This window comes from Callithrix jacchus, chromosome 3, assembly GCF_049354715.1.
Source record: "Callithrix jacchus isolate 240 chromosome 3, calJac240_pri, whole genome shotgun sequence".
In the NCBI taxonomy this organism is placed as follows: domain Eukaryota; kingdom Metazoa; phylum Chordata; class Mammalia; order Primates; family Cebidae; genus Callithrix; species Callithrix jacchus.
This window is the reverse complement of record NC_133504.1, coordinates 30,695,931-30,718,639: the sequence shown is the minus strand read 5'-3', so window position 1 is coordinate 30,718,639 and position 22,709 is coordinate 30,695,931. Positions and strand designations below refer to the sequence as shown.

At 42.0% G+C, this 22,709-nt stretch overlaps 2 pseudogenes; one reads left to right on the top strand and one right to left on the bottom strand.

Annotated features, from left to right (window-relative positions):
- Nucleotides 1-8,781: 8,781 nt before the first annotated feature.
- Nucleotides 8,782-9,880, bottom strand: LOC100394383 (ras-related protein Rap-1A pseudogene; annotated as a pseudogene).
- Nucleotides 9,881-9,890: 10 nt separating this feature from the next.
- On the top strand, nucleotides 9,891-21,201 carry LOC128931541 (C2 domain-containing protein 2-like; annotated as a pseudogene).
- The last annotated feature ends 1,508 nt before the right edge of the window (nucleotides 21,202-22,709 follow it).

The following is a 22,709-nucleotide window of genomic DNA, read 5'->3' as shown; positions in this document are numbered from 1 at the left end:
ATTCTCTCTTTTCTTTTTTATTAATCTGGCGAGTGGTCTGTCTATTTTGTTGATCCTTTCAAAAAACCAGCTCCTGGATTTATTGATTTTTTGAAGGTTTTTTTGTGTGTGTGTCTCTATCTCCTTCAGCTCTGCTCTGATCTTAGTTATTTCTTGTCTTCTGCTGGGTTTTGAGTTGTTTTGATCTTGCTTCTCTAGCTCTTTCAATTTGATGATAGGGTGTCAATTTTGGATCTCTCCTTGCTTCTCATGGGGACACTTATTGCTATATTTTTTCCTCTAGAGACTGCTTTAAATGCATCCCAGAGATTCTGGTATGTTGTGTCTTCATTCTCATTGGTTTCAAAGAACATCTTTATTTCTGCCTTCATTTCATTGTTTATCCAATCAACATTCAAGAGCCAGTTGTTCAGTTTCCATGAAGCTGTGCGGTTCTGAATTAGTTTGTGAATTCTGAGTTCTAACTTGATTGCACTGTGGTCTGAGAGACTGTTATGATTTCCATTCTTTTGCATTTGCTGAGGAGTGCTTTACTTCCAATTATGTGGTCAGTTTTAGAGTAGGTGTGATGTGGTGCTGAGAAGAATGTGGATTTGGGGTGGAGAGTTCTGTAAATGTCTATTAGGTTTGCTTGTTCCAGGTCTGAGTTCAAGTCCTGGACATCCTTGTTAATTTTCTGTCTGGTTGATCTGTCTAATATTGACAGTGGAGTGTTAAAGTCTCCCACTATTATTGTGTGGGAGTCTAAGTCTCTTTGTAAGTCATTAAGAACTTGCCTTATGTATCTGGTTGCTCCTGTATTGGGTGCATATATATGTAGGATCGTTAGCTCTTCTTGTTGCATTTATACCTGGAATTATAGTTTTAAAACATATTACACTTACATATTTTTAACCTTTTAAATTGGGAAATATATTGTTATAATATCTACAATGTATTATGAAATATATCAGCATAAACAAATGTGCTGGAAGCATGAGATTTAATCTACAATACACAAATTTGCTCATGAACTCACACTCAAGGTCAGCTGGCATTATGATGGATAAATTTAAGCTCCAGGTACTATTGCAATGCTTCAGTCATCTTTATTATTTTGAGATGGAGTCCAGCTCTGTCATTCAGGCTGGAGTGCAGTGGCATGATCTTTGCTAACTGCAGCCTTTCTCTCCTGGGTTCAAGCACTTGTCTCACATCAGCCTCCTGAGTAGCTGGAATTAGATGTGTGCCACCATGACCAGTCAATTTTTGTATTTTTAATAGAGATGGGGTTTTGCCATGTTGGTCAGGCTGGTCTTGAACTCCTTACCTGAAGTGATCCACCTGCCTCAGCCTCCCAAAGTGCTGGAATTGCAGGCATGAGCCACCTCACCTGGCCAGTTATCTTAGTCTTTCACCAATCCAGAGAAAATTACACATCTGGTTAAATTACAATAATGAATTATAGGAGGCATCAAAAATAGGATGACATTGGTGAAATAAGTGTTATTAGAGATACAGGGATTGACTGAAATATTTGAGGATTGGTAAACTCAATGACTCCCTTGTACAAGAAAAAAATCATAATTTAAAGATAGAATCATTTCTGTATCTGATAAGTTTCATTAAAAAAAAAATAGAGTTGTGTATTTCCAGTATCCCTACTCTGCACTCCCCTTGCCAGTTTCTGGCTACTTAGTATTCCATCACCAACCTTATGTCCCATGAAATCATCACTCCCCTCCCCCTACACAGTCAGTCTTCTTCCTAATTGTTCTATCTCTTATTCATTGCCAAAACTAAGGCACTGAGGTAGTGGAAAGGGCAGGCATTTGAAATTTCATACTAGGTTGGGCTGTTTGTGGCCATTATCAATTTATTGCCTCTATTTTTATCTTTTCAAAGAATCAGCTTTGGTTCTTTTGATTTTCTGCCTTGCTTCCAATTTTAGTTTTATTGATTTCTGCTCTAATTTTTGTCTTGCATGTTTCATAATTAAAAGCTTTACATTTGCTTTTTCTTCACTCTTGTTTATTAAGGCAAATGACTAATTTACTGGTTTTACATTTTTTATAATGTGTTATAAATTTTATGCTGTAAATTTCCCTGTGAACACTGCTTTAGCTATGCTACACAAACATTGAAATATTGAATTTTTATTTTGCTCGAAATATTTAATATCCCTCAGACTTACTCTTTGACCCAACAGTTATTTAGAAATGTACTAATTTTCATCAGGTGCAGTGGCTCACACCTGTAATCTCAACACTTTGGGAGGCCAAGGCAGGTGGATCATCTGAGGTCAGGAGTTTGAAACCAGCCTGACCAACTTGGATAAATTCCATTTATATTAAAAGTACAAAATTCGCTGTGCATGGTGGCTCATGCCTGTAATTCCAGCTGCTCCAGAGCCTGAGGCAGGAAAATCACTGGAACCCAGGAGGCGGAGGTTGCAGTGAGCCCATATCACACCACTGAACTCCAGCTTGGACAACAAGAGTGTAACTCCATTAAAAAAAAAAAAAGTGTTCTAATTTTCACGTTTTTGTGGATTGCTCAGATAGTTTTTATAATATCAGTTTTAATTTTGTATGGTCTGATAATGTAATTTGTGTAATTTCTATTCTTTTAATGTGTGAAGTCATGTTTCATAGTCCATCACGTGGTTTATCTTGATGAGTGTCCTATAGAATTTGAAAAGAATGCTTATTTTGACTTCTCTGTTTCTTTTATTGGAGACAAGACCTCATTAATGTTGCCGAGGTTGGTCTCCAACTCCTGGCCCCAACTTGTCAGCCCACCTTGGACTTCAAAAGTGCTGGGATTAAGACAGGGTCTGAGTATATTGTCCAGGCTGGCGTTCAATAGCTATTCACGGACTCATTCATAGCCCACTGTAGCCTGAAACTCCTGGGCTCAAGAGATCCTCCTGCCTCAGCCTTCAGAAAAGCTGGGACTACAGGTGCACATCACTATGGCTGGCTTCTCCGATTTTAATCAAGCATGTGTTATGATTACTTTTTAATCTCTCCTATTAACTTTTTTTTTTTTTTGAGATGGAGTGTTTGTCACCAGGCTGGAGTGCAGTGGCCTGATCTCACCTCATTGCAACCTCCACCTCCTGGGTTTAAGCGATTCTCCTGCCTCAGCCTCCCTAGTAGCAGGGAGTATAGGCATGCACCACCACACTCAGCTAATTTTTGTATTTTTAATAGAGACTGGGTTTCTCTATTGGTCAGGATGGTCTCGATCTGTTGACCTTGTGATCTGCCCATTTCAGCCTCCCAAAGTGCTGGTACCAGGCCTGGCCTTCTTATTTTATGCATCTTTAAAAACATATTTAATGGTTCTCCCAAGGGTTTATAATATGTATTTTAAAATAATTTGAGGCCTCCTTTAAATGAAATTGTACTGTTTCCCTTTCAATATTAAAACCTAGCAGTATATTTCCAATTCTCACTGATCATTTGTGGCCTTGGAGTCTTACACTACTTTTACATATGCTGGAAAAACAGTATATATTATTTATTATTGTTTTAAACCACTAGTTATCTTTTAGAACAGTTACCTTTATTTTTATGTACTTTATTTCTTGGTGTAAACACAAGTTTCTGATATATATAATACTCTTTTGACCTGAAGTACTTTTATCAACATTCCTTGCAGCGTCTGCTTGATTTCAATGAAATTCCTCCATTTTATTTTTTCTAGGTATTTCTCCATTTATTTTGATAAATATGCTAATTGGTTATAGAACTGTGAGTTGGCAGGGGTTATTTTATTTACAGTAACCACTGACTCTTTGGTGTCACATTTTCTGATGAGAGGTGTGTTGTAATTCTTATCCTCCCTCCTTTGTCAGTAGTCATGCGCTGCATAACAGTGTTTCAGCCACTGGCCACATACACGGCAGTGGTGCTATATGATTATAAAACTATTTTCATGGATCTTTTTCTATGCTTAGATATGCTTAGATGCACAGATACTTGCCACTGTGTTACAGTTGTCTGTAATATTCAGTACAGTACCTTGCTGTACAGGTTCATAGCCTAGGAGCAGTAGGCTATGCCATACAGCTTACAGGCATAGTAAGCTACACGATTGCAATCTAGGTTTGTGTAAGCATACTCCATGATGTTCACAGAATGATGGAATCATCCCATGATGCACTTCTCAGAACATATTCCCATAGTTAATGCATGCATGGCAGTAATACATTTCTTTACCTGGGATGCCTTCAAAATTGTGTTTTTTATTTTAATTTTCAGCAGTTTGAAGTTGATTGATACACCTTTATTTGGAGATGTGCTGTCATTTCTTTCTTGTTTTGGGTTTCTTTGTTCTTTTTTGGTATGTGTCTTTTGATATTCATCATGTTGGATGTTCTCTGGGCTTTTTGGTCCTAGAGTTTGGGTGTCTTTAACTAAATTTTTGACCATCATTTTTTTTTTTTTAATATTTCTTCTGTTATTTTTTTTTTCTGAGATTGCAAGTATCCACAACTGATACTGTCTGATAGCATCCCACGGTTTTTAGATTCTCAGTTTTTTACTCTTTTCACTTTATATTTAAGTTTTGATAGTTAGTTTATGTGCCTTCGTGTTCACTAATTATTTCCTTAAGTGTGTCGAGGATTCTAATGAGCCCATTGAAGGCATCTTCATCTCTTTTCTGTGGTTTTCATCGCTAGCATTTTCACTTGACTTTTTTTTTTTTGATGGCGTCTCACTTTGTCACCCAGGCTGGAATGAAGTGGCACAATCTTGGCTCAATACAACTTCTGCCTCCTGCGTTAAAGTAATTCTGCTGTCTCAGCCTCCCAAGGAACTGGAATTACAGGTGCCCACCACCACACCAGGCTTTTTTTTTTTCTTTCTATTTTTAGTAGAGACAGAATTTCACTATGTTGACCAGCCTGGTTTCAAACTCCTGACCTCAAGTGATCCACCTTCCTTAGCCTCCCAAAGTGGTGTGATTAGGGTCCTGAGCCGCCATGCCAAGCTTTTCCATTTGATTTTACAGTTTTCAACTCTCTGTTAAGATTAACTATCTCATTCTGCATAGTGTCTTTATTTTCCACTAAAGCCTTTGACATAACAATTACAGTTATTTTTCATTTTGTGCCTGAGAATTTCTACATTTGTATTATAGCTTAGTAGAGTTCTGATGTTTGTTTTGCCTCTTCAGAGTGTGGTGTATATTCCTTTTACATTGTTTCCTTTTACAAATACCTTTGCCTCGTAGGTTTTTGTTTGTTTGTTTTTGTTTTTGGTAAAAACCAGACACATATAGAAAAATATATACTGAGGTAAACATTTTTATACTTGTAGATTACATTTGTTTTGGAGGGAATACCCTAACAAAGTATCATAAACTGGGTGGTTTACATAACAGAAAATTTATTGTCTCACAGTTCTGGAGTCTGAGTCCAAAATATGGGTGTTGGCAGGAATGGTCTGTTCTGAGTGCTGTGATGAATTTCTTTCATGGCTCCAGGTTCTGGTGAGTTGCTGCCAATCTATGGCTTTCCTTGGCTAGCAGACGCATCGCTCCAATGGCATTTCCCTGTGTTTCTGCACAGAACCATCGTTTGTGCATATTTTTGTGTCAAAATTTCATCTTTTTATAAGGACAGCAGTCATATTAGATTAAGGCAGACCCTAATAACCTCATTTTAACTAATTACTTTTTTTTTTTTTTTTGAGACAGTTTTCTCTTTTGTCACCCAGGCTGGAGTGCAGTGGCACCATCTCAGCTCACTGCAACCTTCACATTCCAAGTTCAAGAGATTCTCCTGCCTCAGCCTCCTAAGTAGCTGGGATTAAAGGTACCCACCACTGCAGCCAGCTAATTTTTATATTTTTTCTAGAGATGGGGTTTCATCATCTTAGCCAGGCTGGTGTTGAACTCCTGACCTTAGATAATCCACCCACCTTGGTCTCCCAAAATGTTTGGATTACAGGCATGAGCCGCCATGCCAGGCCTTAATCCATTGCCTTTGTAAATACCTAATTTCCAAATGAGGTTACATCTGAAGTAGTTGGTTAGCACTTTGATATAAGTGTTTGGGAGAACACTTCAACCAATAGCAGAGACAAACTTGTTTCCCTTCTGCTAGGCCTATAGTGAGGATGTGTTTGTACTAATCGAGCCAGGAGTCAGGCAGAGTTTGAAGTTTGTTATTGCTATGGTTACCCTTCATGCATTAAAGGGTTCATACTCCCCTGGTGATATGTCTCTTTCATTCATCAAACTGGATTCTACTGTTATTTTTATTCAACTCTTGTCAGTGTGGTATTGGGAGTTGGAGAAACCAGTGTTTTCCATGTTCTGATTGAGCATGAGTAACGAGTAGGGACTCTGAACTTTGGTCTCAGACATGTGTGGCCTTCACAGATGTTCTTGACCCTCCTCCAGATGCAATGCAGGACCTAGCACACATTCCCACACCTCACAGCACAAAAGGAAATGACTGGCACATCTTCCACATCCTCTTTTTCAGGGAATTACCTGGTGATATGCTCGCCGAAGGAAGGGAATAAAACTAAGAATTAAAACAAGGGACTCAGACAACAACAGACTTAACATTTCTAGATGTAAGATAGAAAAGAAAAGAAAAGATAGTTCTTAGGGTAGTGGAAACATGAAAGACCTCAGATGACAGCTGTGCATCATATCACCAAACTTCAGTTCATGCTAAGAGGATAGAGGGATTCAGGAGAGGGTACTACAAAGGAAATGAATAGATTCAATAAATTACATGTTGAGTTTACTTTTATTGAGAAGAATTTTAGAGATTAGCAGATATGGGGCTGAAAAAGATAAACAGAAAATGCAGCAAGTAAGAAATCAGGCAATTTTAATCACAGTAAGACAAAATTTGTGTATCATAGAAATTATAATTATAGTACCTAACTGGCTCAGCTGTGAACAATTATATAGTCATATGAACATATTACTTAAATTACATTAATATATTTGTATATTTGTGGGAAAAAACAGAGTGTGTGCCTGGGTGGTAGACTAAATTCTCAGTTGACCCAATACAATGTTAATTTGAAATATCTAACATCAGACATATTACAGCCATGGAGAAATAGCAAGGTCACTAGAATAAATCATGCCTCTGTTTACCAGGAATTTGGCGTAGGATGGCATGACCCAGGAGATTTTTGCTTTTATATAAGCCTGTTTTGTTGCTGGACTGAGCTAATAACTACATAATTTTGATAAAATTCATAATGTGGAAAGCATTTAAATATTGACTAAGTACACTAACTTTCATCTTAGAATATCAAAAGTACTTCACAATTTATTCCCATTATGTCTCTGAAGAGTAGGCTTTTAAAAATAATATTTTATTAATAGTTGCTAAAATAGTGAAATATAAAAAGCCTTGTTCTGCTTATAAGTGGTAAAGATAGAATTCAGAATTGTAGAGCTTCTCTTCTAAATAAAATAGAAAATAGTTTTTAAATTTTTCGTCCTTCATAATCTATTAATATACCAATTATATGTGGTTATAAATCACACCCAGTGGGAAACACAGCCTAAAGAGTTTCATAAAAATATCACTTGAAGAAAAGGTATGAGACCTGGCATTCAAGTTATAAGATTAAACCTCAGCCACTTCATTGTCCAGAAAAATCCTAATATTACTGTGTTTACTTTTAGCAGAATAACTCTCGCCACTCTACCCACTGTAGTGACTTTGGTAAAATTATTACATTTCTGTAGCTGAATACTAAAGAATGAATCCTATCGTGATAGCGTCTTTTTCCATCTCCTGGGAAGACAGTTCTTACAAACAACACCGTTAAGTCTATCCCATTTAATTTTTTTCTCTTTCTCTTCCTTCCAAGAATACCAACATTAGTCTTTTTTGGATCATGAGTCTTTGGGGTGTCTTTCCAAATCTCACTGTATTCTATCTTCAGAGATACAAGATTATGACTTGCTGTTTCTGGATCTAAAGTTAGATCTATTTACAATGAATTAAGAATGTTTTGTCAACCATAATGTTGTGGCAGAAGTCTAGAATTACCATTCCTTAGTTAAAATGGAAAAACTCATTAAGTTTTTATTTATTTATTTATTATCTTGTAATTTTTGATGGAATGTTACTCTGTCATCCAGGCTAGATTGCAGTGGCAAGATCTTGGCTCAGTGCAACCTCCGCCTCCCAGGTTCCAGCGATTCTCCTGCCTCAGCTTCTCCAGTAGCTAAGATTACAGGCATCCACCAGAGCACTGAGCTAATTTTTGTATTTTTAGTAGAGATGGGGTTTCACCATGTTGGTCAAGCTAGTCTGACTTCATGATTTACTCGCCAAAGTACTGGGATTACAGGCTTGAGACACCACGCCTCATCTGTTATTGATTGATAGGCTGATGTGGCCAGATCACATGAGCTCTGGAGTTTGAGAACAGCCATAGAAATCAGTTATTCCAGTTTTTTTTTCTTCTGTAGGAAAATAGACCCTTTTTTTCCAAAGCATTATGCAGAAACAATTTTAATTAGAATATGATGACAAATGATATTCCATATTTTTTTAAATATGAAATGAAGTCAATGACTCAAGAACGTTATCTGCTGCAATGCGGTTGAGGGGACATTTCATAATATCATTACACATATAAAGTAGAATGGTTCAACTTTTAGTGCTCGATAGGGAAGAATCATGATAAAAAGGTCAATATAAAATCATTTTATTATAGCAGCAATATCTAACATTTGAAATGCATCCATGCTCTTTTGTATAACCATATGAGAGTCAAGTATATTTTCACACCTGTTATAACTGCTATTGCAAAGGAGAAACACCATTGTCTTATTTTCCAAGAGATATACATACACAGAGCAATTTTTTTCTCCAGGGAACTTGTGCAAAGCAACATAAGATCTAAACTCTTCACATAATATATACAGCGTGAGAAGCCTCTTCAGAATTATTTTTTGAAGTCTAAAGTGCTAGCACTTTCCAATCAGGCAACAGTTCTTCATTCCTGTAATCTGGCTCAGAGCTGCTGTTGACTACAGGCTTAGAGCAGCAGACATGATTTCTTTTTAGGATTCTTCTTTTCCACTGGTGTTTTTCTATTTATCTGTCTGACCAGCTCACAAAGATCAATACTTTGCAGAAGTTTCTACAAAGGCGCAGTTACACCATTGTCTTGCCAAATTCCGGCGCTGTTCTTTGCCAACTACTCGCTCATCTTCCAGGTCACATTTATTGCCAACCAAAATCACTGGAACATCTTCTGTACTTTTAACCCATAGAATCTGTTCCCTCAGGTCCTGTAAATCATTAAATGTGGATTGAGCTATAATAGAATATACTAGTGTTAAACCTTGTCCATTCTTCATATACAAATTCATCATCGCTGTAAATTGCTCTGTCCCTGCAGTATCCAGGATTTCTAGCATACACTGTTGTTAATCCACTTCAACTTGCTTTCTTTAGAAAATTTCTATCATTGGGTCATATTTAAAAAAAGTAATTCCCTGAACAAACTGAACTGTCAGAGCAGACTTCCCAATGCCTCCTGAACTAAGGACCACTAGCTTGTACTCACACAGAATGTGGTCTGTTTAAATACTGATGATCCCTCCTCTTTTGTTTGAGCCACTGCTCCCCTTTCAATCCATCTCAGGGCTCTCAGATCCTCTCTCTTTCTCTTCTCCCTCACAATTGTCCCTAATCTTAATGGACTTTCCTTCCTCTACCAATCCTCTCTCCTTTCCTGTCACCACTCTTAATCTCATAAAATTTCCAGATTGGTTTAAATTGTGATTGAGGAAAGAGGAAGGCCAGGCATTGTGGTTCCGTCTGGGTGTGTGTCCTGTGTGTGGATCCCAGGCCTGCTCTCAGATTACCTGAGTCATCTAGGGCTGGTTCCATGATGCTCCCCTTCAGCCTTTCATGGACATGAAAACAAGAAAAATCAACCTCAATATCTCTTTATTGAGGTTTGTGTAAAGATAAACACCAATAGCCCGCCCCGCGGCCAGAGCCTCCTCAGGCCACCGCTGGGCCCCAGGCTGGAAGCCCGGGGGCGGTGCGCGCAGAAGGAAGTGCCTCCAGCCACCGCCCGGGAACGTCCCAGAGGCCGAGTCGGGAGCGCCGGCCGCGTGGTCCCCTCGCGCCCCTCTTTGGCAGTTGTGCACGTCTTGCTCCCAGCCCCGGCTGCCGCGCGTTGCCGCCCCTTCCGGAGGCCCGGGCCGCGCTCCTCGCCGGGCTCGGGCCCCGCCGCGCCCCCTCCACGCCCCCGGCGAGCAGCGGTCCCCGCCAGCCGGTATCCTGAGCCCTCTGCCCGCGCCCGGGGCTGCCGAGGAATTTGGGGCGAGGCGGGCCAGGGATGCGCCATGGCCTTGGCCCGGCTGGGCTCGTGGCTCTGGGAGGTGCCGTGGTTCGCGCCGGTGTCGCTCTTCGTCGCGGCCCTGGTCACGGTGGGCCTGTACCTGGCGCAGTGGGCGCTGGCCAGGGCGCGACCCCAGCCCTGGCGGCGGGAGCTGGAGCCTGGCCAGGGGCCGCGCCCTGGGTCCCACGCGCTGCTCTCCTAGAGCCTGACGCTGAGCAGCTGGAGGAGCCAGAGGTATGTGGCCTGGGTGACCACCCTGAATGAGGAGGCGGAGAGGAAAGGCGGCCCACCTTTCCTGTCCTTCAAGGAGGACCCGCGGCAGCAGCCCCTGGAGCTGGCGGTGGAGGCGGTCTCCAGTGTGCTCAGCTGGAGTTCCGCCTGAAAGAGGAGAGAGGACCTCCAGATTAACTGGTCCTTCATGAGTGTGCCGGAAATGGCCATTACTATCCAGCCCAAAGAACGGGGAGGACCAGGTGGCCGAGACGTGCACGGTGTCAGACACTCTGAAGGAGCTCTTGAAGCATTTGGTTTGTTCTGCCTCTCCATCAGTGCTTCTGATCACCAAGCCCACGAATGTACAGGAAGCTCAGAGCTTAGAGAGTGCTCAGTCTACTGCTCAGGAGTCCTGTCTTCCCAAACCTTCGAGGGCTCATGAGCTAAAGCTGCTGGTGAGGAGTATCCGCGCCTTCCTGCTCAGCAAGCCTGATGCTGCAGGCCACATTAACACAGAGTGTGTCGTGCAGCTGAACGATCCTCTTCAGAGGTTCTCCAGCACCCTGAAGAAAAACACTACGGACCTCACGTGGAAAGAGGAATTCACCTTCCAGTTGAATGCCAAGTCGAAGGAGTTACACCTGCAGATTTCAGAGGCTTGGCGATCCTCAGAAGGTCTGCTGGCGATGGCGACAGTTCCTTTGGATTTATTTAAGAAGCAGCCTTCTGGACCACAGAGCTTCATGCTGATCAGTGGGTCTGCCTGCGACTGCTCAGTGCTGGGATCCATCACGTCAGAGTTTTCTTTTTTCTTTTTTTTTGTTTTTTTGTTTTTTAATCTTTTATTGCATTTTAGGTTTGGGGGTACATGTGCAGAGCATGCAAGACAGTTGCATAGGTACACACATGGCAGTGTGTTTTGCTTTCTTTCTCCCCTTTTCTTATGTGGAACCTGGTGAATTGAAATCCTCACCCATCCCTCCTCTGTTCCTGCTGCAAGAATAGGAAAGGACCACAAGGTGATGCCCTGTGGGACTGTGGTCACTACTGTCACCACTGTGAAGACCAAGCCTTGCGTCGACATGGGGAGGGTGTCCCCGCTGAGCTCTGAGTCTCCAGTGAAGACTCCTGTCAAGGTGAAGGTGCTCGAGAAGGACACCTCTGTCCAGGCCATCTCCTGCAGCAGTGCACCCATCAGCAAAACTCTCTCTTCTTCAGACACAGAATTGTTGGTGTTGAGTGGTTTGGATCCAGTGGCTGCAGTTGCCATTCGGCAACTCAGCGAATCTTCAAAGCTGAAACTCAAGTCGTCACGGAAGAAAAGCACTAGTATCATATCAGGGATCTCCAAGACCTCACTGTCCCAGGACCACGATGCTGCCCTGATGCAGGACTGTGCAGCCTCCGTGGACAGCGCACACCAGAAGGACGCCCTGTCCCATCCAGAGGCAGACACAGCCTCTGCCCCGCCGGAGGAAGCCGAGTCAGCCCAGGCACCCTCTGCCCCTAATCCCCTGGAGGACGACCCAGACTCCTGGGTCTTGGAAAAGGAGCCCCAGGATGTGGCCTGGCCCTGCTGGACCCCGACGGTGATGAGCTGTCAGAGAGTTCCATGAGTGTCTCAGAGCCGGGTCCTGCCAAAAAGCATAAAGGAGGAATTCTAAGGAAAGGTGCAAAGCTGTTCTTCTGCCAGCGGCATCAACAGAAAGACCCATACATGAGTCAGTCACATAATGACCTTGTGTTCCTGGAGCAGCCAGAGGGTTCCCGGAGGAAAGGGGTCACTATCACCAAGATCCTGAACAAGAAGCTGCTCTCCAGGCACAGAAACAAGAATACCATGAATGGTGCCCCTGTTGAGCCTTGCACTAGGGGCTGAGGTCACGACCACCAAGCCAGAAGACCTGCCCCTGCATTACCACCCTCACCAGGACACAGCAAGCATGTCCGCCAGATGTCCAGATGCCCCGCTTGTCTTGCTGGGTTTCTTCCAACCATCTAGTCTTTTAAAGGGAAAACAAAATCTGAGGCTCCAGCCAGGCTTTCCCCAAAGAGGGCGAAAAAGCCTAACTTGCCACCAGATGCCAAATGAGACTTGACAACTCCAGAGCTTGGGCCGTGCTCAAAGCTAAGAGTCAGGGCTAAATATTAGAAGGAGATTAACATAATAAGAAAAATAATGTACTCTAATGGATCGTGGAGGGCAGGTTTGAGGGACTCCGTTTACCTATTCTACACACTAACAAGTGTTGTTTTGGGCCCATGCCTGGACCATGTCACAAAAAGGAGGCGCCCTTCTGTGCTGTCACTGTGAATGGAATGGGTTGGTCATCTCTCCTTATCTGCTGCTTGGACTAAAACATGCAGCTGGCCCTGAGTACAGGGAAGTAAAACATAGGCAGGATTTTTATAAATAGAGAAATTATGATAGAAATGGGAAAGCAGTTGCAAATGTAAGAAGACATCTGCCTTCGGTATTAGCCATAGAACTTGAACTCTATATCCTATGCCTAGTATGCCGGATACTTTTCTAAGTTTACTTTGAGCCTACTTGCAAGTGTAAGATATATATATTCTCACGTGCTTTTTACATTTTTCTCTATTGTGTTAAAAGCTCTAATAATACTAGTGGAGCCATTGACAGCCAGGTTTTTTTTCCTGCCTGTTATACTTGCTAAACAAGAGCACAGCAGGCCTGTCGGATGAAGTTGGGAGCCATATGTGACCGCTCGTAGAATATGGTAACCAGAGACATGGATTTTGCCAAATGCTGCCAGTAGGCAAAACAAAGTCTTTTTAGGGCAGTAGAGGAAATTATTTTGTGTCTCACGTGTCAGTCTTAGGAATGGAAGTTTAAATGGGCTAAACTTGCAGGAAATTTCTTCTAGGAGAATTTTGCTGTCAACAGTGCTCTTGGACACAGTTTGGGGAGCCCTTGTTTGGGTTTGTTTTGGTGGAAAACGTGATGAACCTGGCACACCGTTTTAATATCCCCAGGTATCATTCTAGTCGCTTTCCTCGTCAGCTGCCTTTCTACTTCAGTTCATTCACAGTTTGCACTTTGGTCTGCTCCTTCTGAATGTGCCCCTTCCAGTAGACCTGCTGGTGAACAAGCAGTCATCATTGGGTGAAGTGTTTCGACAGTTTAATGTGATTCCCTTTTCTCCAAAGAGATGTAAAAGGCTGTTATGAACACTTGATTTCAGTCCTGGAGATGGAGATGGGTGAGCTTCCTTCCATAGGCATTCTTTAATCCTTAAACATTAAATATTTCAGAGGTCACAGAGACGCTGGTGAGTAGAAACCTATATAAAGACCAAAATTACAGGATTTGTTTTTTGTTGTTGTTCTTTAGGGGGAGAGATTAGAACATTCCATTAGGAATTTCACTTTAAGATGCACATTACATACTTCTTCAGTGTTCCAGGAATTATCGAATGACTTTAAAATGACTTTTACAACCTGCTTTGTTTTTAAAAATTATATTCCAATTTTAATCATTGTTGTTAAAAAAAGCACTTGGAGTTGCAAAATATATGAGTACTACCCAGTTGCTGTCCCCAGAGTCGGGCACCACAGCTAGTCTTTTGGGGCAGATGCACTTGAATGTTTTACTTGAGGTTTTCCTGGTCTTGGCCATATGGTAAAAAGAGCCTGAGACATAGAAGAATTCCAGGAGAATATTATGTGTCAGAATTTCAGACACTGATGAGAAGTTTTTAATTGTTCTTTTTGTTTGGTTTTGGAATTCAGGTGCACTCTACTCAAGTATGAGGATATCAGAAGCTATTTTTATTAAAAAAAAAATGTTTTTTGGAGATGGGGTTTCACTCTGTTGCCCAGGCTTGAGTGCAATGGTGGTTCACTGCCACCTCCCAGGTTTAAGCGATTCTCCTGCCTCAGCCTCCCAAGTAGCTGGGATTACAGGCCTGCACCACCACACCTGGCTGATTTATTTGTATTTAGTAGAGATGGAGTTTCAACAAGTTGGTTAGGCTGGTCTTGAACTCCTGACCTCAGGTGATCCACCCGCCTCAGCCTCCAAAAGTGCTGTGATTATGGCCATGAGCCACTGTGCCAGGCCCAGAATTTTAGATTAAGCCTTCTTGCTCCTCCTCAAAAAAGTTTTTAACCATCCTATTTCCAGATGAATCCCATGAGCACTGCTTACTGTTGAATACCTAAGTCTGGGGCTCTGCTACCCACAGGCACACTCACATGGTCTCCATGCTCACGTGATCTCCATCCAGTGACCTTTTCTGAAGTCACAGGAAACACCAATGTAGCAGGGAGCCAATGAAGCAATGGCCACAAAAACACATAGGCTAGCTTCAGGGTAGCACCATGAGACAACGGGTTCTGTTGATACTGTGAATGTTTCCTTTTCAAGCTATTCTATACAGGTTTGTTTTTCCATGGTGTAGGGTATTTATGATAAAGTAAATGTCGTGAAGGTTAAAGATCAATTAACATGATTCACCAAATACTTAAAATGCTGATGTGTAAATCACCTTTATCGCTTCACTTCTACTACAAGCTTCTGTGGCTTGAGGGCTTTTGTTTTTGGTGTTTGTCTGGATGAAAGTTTTGTCGAGTGGGGTTTTAAAGGCGATTTCTTGTGAACACTAAGATTAATTGTGTCTGTATCCCTGGAACTGGGTGCTCATGTTGGTTTTAATGAGCTAGCAGCCCTTCCCAGTTTGCTTTGTTTAAGGAGGTGTCTCTGTTCTTTGTGGAGGAATGAAATGGAGCTTTGTGTGTGTGGTGTGTCTGTCTGCACACACGTGTGTGTTATTGTAGCAATAACAAAATTAGCCATCTCCTTGTTCCTAGTTGAAAACCTGACATGAGAGTTTTGACGGAGCATTTTATTTTAACCAAGTTTCAAGTCTGAGTTCAAAACCAGCGCTGATCCCTTATGACAGCTACTCTACCAGCTGCCACTCAATGACAAATTTGTGCCATTTGGATTTTTTCTTGGGTTTTACTGGCCACATCTATAGATGAGAGTTGCAAAGTTTCTTTGAGCAGAGAGGGAAAGATCAATTTACATTGGTGGCCACCAAAGGTGGGTGTTTCCTGGGTAATAGTCTCACGACTCTTAATCTGGAAACTTCTGAGTACAAATTGATGGACAGTGAAAATCAGGACATTTATCTCTGTCAGATGAAAACAGACCTCCAGACTGACATAAACCCTGCTGCTAGGCCCTCTCTCACTGCCCCAAACTGACCCAGACACGATGACCAAAGCATCCTGCACGGGGCAAGGCATCTGCAGAATCCTGCGGGGCAAACTCAGGTTACCTTGGGCCCATGACCATTTGCATTCGAAACACAGTCCGCTGCCCTGTTTCCTCAGCTAGGAGCGGGGCAGTAATGCACCACTCATCATTTAGGCTTCTGGTTTGTTGTTTACTCTAACAATGTTATGTCAAAACTGCATTTTAAAGAAAAAGAAGAAAATGGCAGGTTTTCCAGGTCCGTGAAAAGGTTTGGCCTGACGCTGAAGTGCAGTGATGAACTTTCCTGACAGTGATTGTATTCCTCAGTAACACTTTAAACACCGAAGACAGCCCTGTACCTCGCCTGTGCACAGGCTGGGTGGGTTCCTTCGGAGAAGATGTCGCTGGAACACAAACAATCTTTGAAATAAATAAATGCGCACATGGAAAAAAAAAGATAAACACCAATAAAGACAGATCTTCTGGAAAATTATTTTTTTTTTCTTTGAGACTGAGTCTCTGTGACTCAGGCTGGAGTGCAGTGGAGAGATCATAGCTCACTGTAGACTCAATCTCCTGACATCAAGCAATCTTTCTGCCTGGACCTCCCACACTGCTGGGATTACAGTCTTGAGCCATGGAGCTCAGCCTGGAAAACATTTTTTAAAATATAGAATTTAGTGTGTCACAGAACTCAAGATATTCCAAGAATGATTTGTGTTTCTCATACTTCTGTTGACTGTTTAATGGTAGATATGCTGATCATGCAGAACACCTCAGACATAATTAGATGTAATTAGGGTGAAACTAGTGTGAACCCCCTTATGAGAAGTCCAAATCTGTGATTCTCATACAACATACAAAACTTTCTCATTTAAGATGTCAGAATAAAGAGTGAACCATATATATACATATATATATGTGTGTACATATATATACATATATGTATATATGTGGTTCCCACTTCTTGTTCAACAATACGATGACCTCAGAACAATTCAGTCTTATACCCTGTAGGAATTTTTCTTTCTTTATACAGTCAGCATAAGGGAAGTGACAGGTCTCAGAGGAAAATTGTATCTTGTTCTCTGATTGATTCTCCAGGGTCCAGTTTGGTGAAGGCAACAGGGGTAGGGACCTGAAGATTGGTCATGATGGGGTGAGAGCTGAAGAAGTAACCTATCATGCATTGAGTGGAGCATGAGGGCAAGTGCTGGGTTTTTAATTTTTTTGTGTGCGAGGGGCACAGGATGTTGCTCTGTCACCCTGTAGTACAGTGGTGCAATCACGATTCACTGTGACCTGGAAGTCCTGAGCTCAAGAGATCCTCCAGCTTCAGCCTTCCAAATATCTAGGACTGCAGACACACATTACCAGGCCCAGCTAATTTTTTAAAATTATTGTTTTTGTAGAAATGTTGTCTCACTCTATAGGCCACGCTGGTTTGGAACTCCTGGTTTTATCCTCCTTCCTTGACCTCCCAAAGTGCTGAGATGACAGCCATGGCTCCCAGCCAGTCTTTTGTTATTTGTAATGAGCCCCTTTGGAACCACTGGATTTATGTTAATGAGGTGGGTTGAGGTGGGGCCCTGGGGTAGCCTCAGGATAGGGCTGCTCAGTGGAAGACCAAGTGATTAGTACTTTCAGCAGAATGGGGGTGAGGGGACCTGGAAAATAAACTTCATACAAACTCTTAAAGAATGTCATAAGAGGAGTGGAGATTCATGAACACTTTGAAGTGCCGGGAGGGTGGACAACCCAGAGAGGGAATGGACCTATATTTATATATTTAAGGTGATACTTACACTGTAATTAAACTTTTAAATGGTTCCTTTAGTATTTTATTTTAAGATAGAGATACAATAATAAGATGTATGATTACTGCATTAAAATGATTTGGGGAAAGTAGAAAGAGCATGATCTTGATAAAATTGACCATAATAATTATTGAAACTGTGTAATGGATCCAAGGGGGTTGCAGGAATCTATTACACAATTATGTCTCTCTTTCTGCATGCTGGGGCTTTTTCATATTATCTCAAAAATTAAACTGAGACCATACAGCATCCTATGTATTATTGTGTCAGTCCCGCATGGGAAAAATTGAACACTGATCAAAGTTAGTCCAGATATGAAGACTGATGATGCCGCACACCCATACACACTAGAATGATAGAAACAGGTGTGTTTGTCACATGCTGGGGTGTGGCAGGAGAGCACAGAGGCCGGTCTGTGGTGTGAAAATGGACAATGAGAGCAGAGAAAGATGACAGGCTGGCTGTTTTTCTTGAGGTTGAGGTGTGGTCAGGGTGAAGGATCACTTGCTCAGGATGAAATTGTGTGGTTGGAATCTCTTTCCTGCACTGAAGGTGGGAGTACCTGGGCTTTCTTAGCAGATTGCCCAGATGTGCAGTCAAAGAAAAGAATGAAGGAGTGAGGATTAAATGTTTTCAAGAGTGAAAAACTATACAAATAGATTTCAACTATTTATTTTGGATCCTTTCCACCCCAATGTTTAACAGTTGATTAGATGCACTATGTTTTATTTTGTTAAATTTGAACTTGTTTGAGTAAGCCTTCTTGGTGCTCAGTGATGCTGACAGCTTAATCTAGTAAGGGAAGTACAGTTCCATTGAATGCATTCCCTAGGAACCCAGCATTGCATATTCTGGGAAGTGAAATGAGTCCTTGGTCCCTCTCAATAATGGCTAGAACTACAAAGGAGTTCCAAATCCTGCTGTGGCTTTGTATTTTGGCTTTAGTGTATGTAGAGAAATGTATGACCTGGATTTAGATTTTGAATATTAGTGAGGCAAGAAGTATTTACTCTGAGTCAGGTAACTCTGAGGTCATGGACCCATAGTTCGCAAAACTGTGCATATTGGGCCGACTGTTGGCCAGGGGCTCCAGTTCTGAGAAGTTTCATCCATTCATTGACCCTGGAGTCCTGTTGCTTATTAAGAATGTCCTGATTAATCAATAAAAAGTAGTAAACCTCTACTGAGCTCATCACACATGACAATGGTTATGTCATCTTTGTTTAGAAGACTCTACCCCTACCGTGAAAGCTCTCTTTCCCTCTCCCCACAAAGAGGCTCCCTTATCTCTCACTCTACATACCGCCCTAGCCCTCCCGCCGCCGCAGCCACCTCCCACCCGGCTTCTGCCTCATCAGCACTCCCCAGCTTCCCGCCGCCCGGCTTCCCGCCGCCCAGCTTCCCGCCCAGCGGTTCAAACTGACCAAACGCCCACCACCTCGGCTCTTTCAGCTTCCCCACTCCCTCAGCCCTTCAACCCCCTATAAAAGAGCCCTGCTCCTCTGAGCAGCGCGGCCATTTTCCTCTCCTTCCTGGCTGGTCTGCCCGGAGGCTCTTTTCTCTCAATAAAGCCTGAACTTAAGGATTTTCTTTTAACCTGTGGTCCGGTTTTTTCCAAACGAGCTCAGTCCTCCCGCAGAGGGTAGGTCGGACAATCCTTACAGTGTATAACCCTCCTCTGCTGTTTCTCATTTGATCCTGGGGTTGAGGGGTAGGAAGGAGTTTCTTTTGGTAGCTGATGGGCCTAAGAGGGCAGTGATCTCCTAAACCCATGGCATAAAGCAATGACTAAGAACAAGGTAGGCAGGCTACTCATTCCTGTAGAACCAATATGGCAGAGGGCCCGCATCTGACTCTATGATGTAACAAGGATTCCTCCTAAACCTCTGCAGAGCTAGCGGGGTGCTGCTTCTAGAATCCAAGACATGCTGAGCAACTTAGTATGGACTGTTACAGGCTCAGTGCCTGTGAGAGCTTAATGTACTGCAATTTAGAGTCTGTAAGCCTTTTGTGGAGGGGGCACCATTGAATATGGGTGGATTTGGAACTAACAGCATAAGTGACATTTAGCAAAATCTATAAGTGATTAATATATTTCCTTCAAAATACAAAAAGGGCTAAGGATTTTGGCTTGTTTCACATTGAGGGCATTGAGAGGTTTAATAGCTGCTTCTCCACAGTGTTAGAGATGGAGTTGCTATCATTTACAAAACAGTTTTTAGGCATTTAATCAAACAAGGGGCTTGCACTGTGTGGGAGTAATGACACATTCCCTTTGTGTAAACTGCTTTGTGAGTATTTTCATGGCCTGCCTGAATGAGCGTTTCAAATGGATTACCATGGAGGAGAATGTCATCAGTGTAAATCACACCTGCAGTTCTGGAAGACATTGAATGAAGTTGAGATCTTCCCTGCAAAGTTTGTATGCAAAGGCAAGACTGCTGAGGTGCCCACAATTGGTGGATTGAGGTGCATAAAATTCCTTTCAGGTAAAGGGAAAGCATGGCCAGGAAGTTGTCACAATAAGCCTGAAAAACATAACCAAATCTGGAGTAGCCTGATATTTACGATTTGCTGATTGGATGGAGTAAGCCATGTCAGTAACATTGGGAGAGATCACCCCATTAAAGCTGGCATCGATTCACTCTGAGATGTCCTACTTCTTTCAAAGTAGAAGAGGACAGAAAATTGGGGTTGAACCCAGAAACAGTGGGATAATCACTCCTAGGTCTTGCATCATGGGTTTCAATACTTGAGTATCCCATTTTAACTAATATTTAGTCATATTATCTTCTTTCACTGGGGTCAGGAACATCCATTGAATCCCGTTTGTAAAGCTATTGAAAAACGCAAAAGACTTAATTAAACGGCATATTACTTATTGTATCTCTTTATTTTCTCTGTATTTATCATCCCAGTGTGAGCTCTCATCTTGGAAAATTTAGGAAAACCAGTGGTTCTCGTAGTTAAGACAAAGGATACCTCTTTTACCTCCATTTTATGTTTAGTAACATCATTAAGGTAATAGAGAATTCACCATTTATTTTTCTTTTTGTTTATTTATGTATGTATTTTTGTAATGGAGTTTCTCTCTTGTTGCCCAGGCTGGAGTGCAATGGTGTGTTCTCAGCTCACAGTAACTCGGCCTCCCAGGTTCAAGGGATTATCTTGTTTCAGCCTCCCAAGTAGCTGGGAATACCAGCATGTGCCACCAGGCCCAGCTAATTTTGTATTTTTAGTAGACATTGGGTTTCCCCATGTTGGTCAGGTTTGTCTCAAACTCCCGATCTCAGGTGATCCGCCCGTCTCAGCCTCCCAAAATGCTGGGATGGAGAAACCCCATCTCTACTACAATTACAAAATTAGCCGAGCGTGAGCCACTGTACCTGGCCAGATTCATCGTTTAAAATCAGAGGGATCCTTGGTTAACTCATTAAAGGCAAAAGATTAAATGTATGAAAGTTTTCTAATTGATGCATTTTAACAGATGTTCAATCACCATCCAAGTTACAGAGAAAAATAAGACAACCATTACCTTTTAATCTTTTATGTAGATTCTTTTGGTAAATTTTGTGTTTTCACCTGGAAGTTGCAAATTAGGAACTTCTCTTACAGGTTTTTTTGTTTGTTTTTTTTGTCTTCTCCTTGTAACTCGAATTTGGTTGCATTTTTCTTTCTTTTTATTCTTTGTTTGTCTGACTTTTCTGTCCATTATGTTTTCTTTTTTTTCTTTCTTCTTTTTAAAGACATTCAGTACACTTTACAGGTTGTTTCTGTTTTTTTTTTTTTTTTTTTTTGAGACGGAGTTTCGCTGTTGTTACCCAGGCTGGAGTGCAATGGCGTGATCTCGGCTCACGGCAACCTTGGCCTCCTGAGTTCAGGCAATTTTTCTGCCTCAGCCTCTTGAGTAGCTGGGATTACAGGCATGCGCCACCATGCCAAGTTAATTTTTTGTATTTTTATTAGAGACAGGGTTTTACCATGTTGACCAGGATGGTCTCGATCTCTTTATCTCATGATCCACCCACTTCAGCCTCCCAAAGTGCTGGGATTACAGGCATGAGCCACTGCACCCAGCCCAGGTTGTTTCTTTTAAGGTGACTATACTTTGACAAGACGCAGTAGTCATTTAATGTAATTATTGTCTATGACAATACTAATTGTAGCAGGTTGTGAAGAAGGTTCAACAGAGAAATAAGGCATGCATTTCTGTAAAGGTGTCAGTGAAAGTAGGATGTGTCAGTGAAACCTGCAGGACGTGTTTTTTAAATTATAAAAGACATAGCAATATGTCTGGACTGAAATGCATGACTCAGAGAGACATAAAAGGGACCTGAGTGTATATTCCTGTTCTTAAATACCAAAATATTTCTAAATTACTAAGGTCATATAAATCTCTGAAAGAGCCTCAGCTGAACTCAGTAAAAGCAGCATAAAGCAGCAGAGTTGAAAGTGCAGGATTGTCATGGGGTGCAGAGCCAGTGAGCAAAGCAAAGCAAGAACAGCAATTCTCTGACAGTGGCAGCCAACATCTGGATAATCCTGCTCACAGTGGCCTCTGTAGGGGTGAGTTGCATAGATCACATGGACCTTCCCTGACAATCTGTTTTAGTGTTGAGACTGCTAATGCCACACACTCCAAGATTGTGAGAAATAGACTCTCCTTCCTGTAGTGAGATTTATGAGGAGAACAGCGTATCTACAGAGTTGATCCAAAAATGACTTGAGAGAGCAGGGAAAGGAGACTAGTTTTGGGCTGTGATTGTGGTCATGGGTGGGGCTGCTGAAAGGGTCCTGCACTACCTGGGGCCGAACCTCTCACTGGCACCTACAGAGGATGAATCCAGGTTTTCTCATCAGCTTCTCCAAGTAGGCAGAAGGGAAGAAAGAAGAGTGAGACCACCCAAAATATCTAGAGTCAAAGATAAACATGGAGGCTGGGCACGGTGTCTTACGCCTGTAATCCTGGCACTTTGGGAGGCTGAGGTGGGTGGTCACCTGAGGTCAGGAGTTCAAGACCAACCTGGCCATTATGGTGAAACCCCATCTTTAAAACAAAACAAAACAAAAAAATATATACATGGAATCAGAGGCTTTATTACTAATGCCCTCCAA